The sequence below is a fragment of the Aotus nancymaae genome, unplaced genomic scaffold, assembly GCF_030222135.1.
Source record: "Aotus nancymaae isolate 86718 unplaced genomic scaffold, 86718_ANA_hifiasm-v0.15.2.pri h1tg000020l, whole genome shotgun sequence".
Lineage (NCBI taxonomy): Eukaryota > Metazoa > Chordata > Mammalia > Primates > Aotidae > Aotus > Aotus nancymaae.
The window spans coordinates 66,731,916-66,736,756 of NW_026988432.1; positions in this window are offsets into that span (position 1 = coordinate 66,731,916).

The window sequence follows — 4,841 nt, forward strand, 5'->3', positions numbered from 1 at the left end:
CCAGGCTTTGTTGTTACCTTTATAGAGCACATGCAGAACAGATTCAGTATCATTCTTCAGGGCCCTAGGATTTTTAGAATGGCAAATGAGCATCAGCTTCAACTTGAAGCCACCAGCTGCATTAGCCCTTACAAGACAGTCAGCCTGTCCCTTGAAGCCTTGGAGCCAGGCATTGACACCTCCTCTCCAGCTACAGAAGGTCCTAGATGGTTTGTCTTCTGCCAATAGAAGGCTGTTCCATCTACACTGAAAATCTGCTGTTTGCTGTAGCTACCTTCATCGATGACCTTAGCCAGATCTTCCAGATAACTTGCTGCAGCTTCTCTGTCAGCACTTGCTGGCTCACCTTGCACTTTTATGTTATGGAGTTAAAACTTCATAAACCAACCTCTGCTGGCTTCCAAGTTTTCTTCTGCAGCTTCCTCACCTCTCCCAGTCTTTATAGAATTGAAAAGAGTTAGGCTTTGGCTGAAGGGAATGTTGTGGCTGGTTTCATCTTCTATCCAGACCACTCAAACTTTCCCCATACCAGCAATAAAGAGTGTTTTACATTGTTATCATTCGTGCATTTACTGGAGTGGCACTTTTAATTTCCTTCAAGAATCTTTCCTTTACATTTTCAGCTTGGCTGACTGGTGCAAGAGGCCTAGCTTTTGGCCTATCTCAGCTTTCAACAAGCCTTTTTCACTCACTGAGCTTAATCCTTCCCTCCTTCCTCCCTCCCTCCCTCCCTCCCTCCCTTCCTTCCTCCTCCAAGCTGGACTCCAACTCCTGGCCTCAAGCCATCCTCCCACCTCAGCATCCAGAGTAGCTGCAACTATCTGTGTGTGCCACTATGCCTGGGTTATTTCTAGATTTTAATTGCAAACGAGAGACATATGACCCTTTCTCTTGAACACTTAGAGGCCATTGTAGGGTTATTCATTGGCTAATTTTAGTATTGTTGTGTCTTAGGGAATAGGGAGGCCTGAAGAGAGAGGAGAGGTATAGGAACAACTGGTTGGTGGAGTGGTCAGAACACTTACGTTTATTGATTACATTCACCATATTATATGGAAGCAGGATTTGTGGCTCCCCCAAACAATTACAATAGTGACATCAAAGATCACGGATCACACACCATCATAACATATATAATAATGATGAAAAATTGGAAATATCATGAGAATTACCAAAATGTGACACAGAGACCCAAAGTGAGCACATGCTCTTGGTGGCACAGCACCGATAGACTTGCTCGATGCAGGGTTGCCACAAACTTTCCATCTGAAAAAATATGCAATTCTGCAAATTGCAGTAAAGCAAAGTACAGTGAAACGAGGCATGCCTATACAGTTCTACAATATTTGTAATGGCCAGAAGATTGTTATTTTACTACTAGTAAGAAGTAAAGAGGGCTTCTCTAGTTCCCAAGGAAAAGAATGGGCCAGTAAATGAATTAATAAAGAAATAAATATAATTTGATTGCCTTGCATAAACTAATAATGCTAAAGTTCTAAGAATCGGAAGAGTATGTTTAACACTATCTTGATGCCTGATGTCCAACAAAGGGACAAAATAAAACACAGAAAAGGAAATGCCGAGGTCCAGGCCCACTCTGATTTTTCTCAATTTAACCAGTGTATTTTACTCACATATGGTGTGCTACAGAGGATGACATAAAGACGCAGTGGTGGTTCTTGGTCTTTTTGCTTCCCTGGTTTTCCTATATACTGGAGCATAACGAAGGTTTAGTAATGCCTTGGCTTCCAGCTTCCAGGAGCTGACAGAAATGGAGATGCGATTTTATCGAAATGCCCGAGGATATGGCTACTTCAAAGCAAAGCATCTGCAGCCAGAGAAAGGAAGCCACATGGGCCGAGGAGAGGCTGGGAGGTGGAGCTTCTCCACGGAGCTCAGGCTGTGCCCCTCACTTACTGTGGCCTTGGAAGCCACTGGGCTCCTCTGGGGACGTTGGTTGCTTCTTTTGTGCTGTGTGGAGGCTGGACTCAGTCAGTGGGTTTTCAACCACTTCTGATAAAACCCAAGGTTTTCGAAACACTGAAGATTTAAACTGCCTGAAGAAAGCTGTAATTCTGTCTGCTTCACTCTTCCTATAGTTTTACCTTTAAAAAAGATTATTTGTTTTGTTTGTTTTTTTCATCTCTAGTGATTTCCCTACCTGGCGTTTTCCGAGATCAGAAGCACTCTAGCAATGCTCTTGTTCAAACGCATTCAGAAAACCTGGTGCTCGCAAGACTCCTTCAGCCTCCCTCCCTTTCTTCTCCATCACATCTAGTTTGGGCTAAATCTGTGTCAGGGCTGGAGGGCAGATCCTGCAGGCTGCATTGAGCATGGCTGGCAGAGGCCTTTGAAAACTCGAGGTGTCCCTTAAGGAATAGACAAGGGGCGCTTATTAACACCTCAAATCAGTCTGTGACAATGAGTCCTGCCCTTAACAGGAGGGTCTAAAGTGAATTACAGGGTGAGTGTAATATAAATTTAACATTTCAGGACTATTGTGTCTCAATCTAACAGCAGACTTCCGTGGCAATCTACATTTGCTCATAAATTCCACTTGGACAGAGGCTTAATCTTTAGGTCTTAACACCAGTCCCAGAAGGACATTTGGGTGGTACGAACACTGATAAATACAGAAGGAACTTGTGAATAAAGCCTTTCCCACCATTCTGTGTGGGATTTTAAGTTCATTGAGTTCTTTGCTCCAAACGCTTTGTGAGAGAAAGTATGCCCAGAAACACATAGAGAGCATCTGAATTTATCAAATGCTCTTTAAAGAGTCTCCTGGGCTGTAGGACGTGCGGTGGTTGGATCCCTCCATAAGACAGGAGGTTTGGTGTTTTCATCTGCTACACCTGGTGCACAAAATACCCTGGGAAACACATGGAATGGGGTCCACTTAGAGCACCTCTGGTTTCCCCTTCTTTCAGGGCAGGGCAATTTGCCTGATGTGTCCTATTTTTCATCAGGGGTTTTAGAATCCTTATGGGGCCAATGATAATGAAACTGGGATTTTTGTTTTTCCTTCCCCACAAAATGCTTAGGTAAAAATTCTGAAGCTGTATCTGTTTCCAACTGGATGAAAATAATTTGGGACCTCTGTATGCCTGGGAGTCTCTTTGCAAGGCAAGGTCTTAAGGAGAGGCTTCCAGGGGTCCCACTTCAGGTCCTAGAGCCCCGCTCAGCAAAACCTACAGCTCTGCTCCACTGTCATAACCATATAAATATTAAATCATCAGATCTGAAGATGGAATTCTGTCATTCCATATACTATTGCCATATGACCAATGTTTCTCTAGTGGAGAGTTTGCATCAATTAGCAGTTGGCATTTTGTAGTGCCTTTGATTTTTTTTATTTAATTTTATTATTTTATTTTATTTTTTTTAGAGACAGGATCTTGCTCTGTTGCCCAGGCTGGATTTGAGCCACTGGGCTCAAGTGATCCTCATGCCTCAGCCTCCCGAGTAGCTGGCACTACAGGCTCACACCACTGTGCTAGAGCCCTTGACTTTTTTTTTCTTTTGAGACAAGGTCTCACTGTGTTGCCAGACTGGAGTGCAGTGGGGTGATCATGACTCACTGCAGCCTTGATGGGGCTCAAACCATCCTCCTGACTCAGCCTCCTTAATAGCTGGGACTACGGGTGCTCACCACCATACTCAGTTAATTTTTGTATTCTTCATAGAGGTGGGTTTTCAGTATGTTGCCCAGGCTGGTCTTGAACTCCTGGACTCAAGTGATTCTCCTGTCTCAGTCTCCAAAAATCCTGGGATTATGGGTTTGAGCCACCACACCCGATCACTCTTTACTTTTGACAGATCAAATTTGACAACTGATGAGAATTTGTTTGTTATCCCTGGATCTTATTATAGAAACTCAATATAGTCACAGAATGAATTTTGTGAAGCACAAAAATGCTGTTGAAATGAATGGTTTGACCTTTTGAAGGTCACATGTGAACCTAGTGGAAGTAATTTTGTTGATGTGGGCATTGAACATTTCCACACTTCTATTCTCCCTTCTTCTTGAAATGCATTGCTTTCTCCAGACAGAAATGGCTAGAAAGTCATTCATCCAGAGAATCCCTTTCCTTTGTTTTTGTGTAGGGCTCCCTTCTGCTGCTAAAGCCTTGGCAGCTGTATTGTTCACTCTCTGTTGCTCAGGGATTTTGCTTCAGTTTTCGGTGTTTTAATTAGAATCATTACAACTCTGTACTTGGCATCTCTTTGGGCTGGTGGGTGATACGTGATTCTCAGTCTCTATGAGCCACCAGCTCCCTGAGAGGACAGAAGGATAAAGGCCCAGCTTACCAACACTTTTCCTGATGATTAGAACTGGCTTACAACTCCAGCAATGTTCCCCAACACTGCTGAGCACAAACTCTGTCAGACATGTGTCCATCAGTACCTGATTTAACCTCTACAGCTAAGGTATGAGTGCCCATGGTGGACATCCGGAGCATGGGTTCACAGGGGTCAGAGACTCCCCCTAGAATGAAGCTGCCCTAGGTGAGGGCATCTTCCAGGGAAACGGCTCCTTGGAGGCGTAGGTTCCAAAGGACAGAAAGGCCTGTGTTTGGGAAGTGCCTTTTTATTAGCTAGCCTTGTCATTCTGCCAGATCATACTTGCATTTCCTCATCTGTGAAATGGGGATGGTACAACTCCTTACAGGGTTCTATGGAGATAACTGTATGTCCACACACTTAAGAGCTGGGCACAGATTCTCAATGAATATTTACTGACTGTAAAAAGGTTTTAAACGAAACACACAGGTTAAATATTCTCTTTAAAGACAGAGCTTGAAGGAAAAGTACTTAAAGACCTGGCAGATAAAGATCTG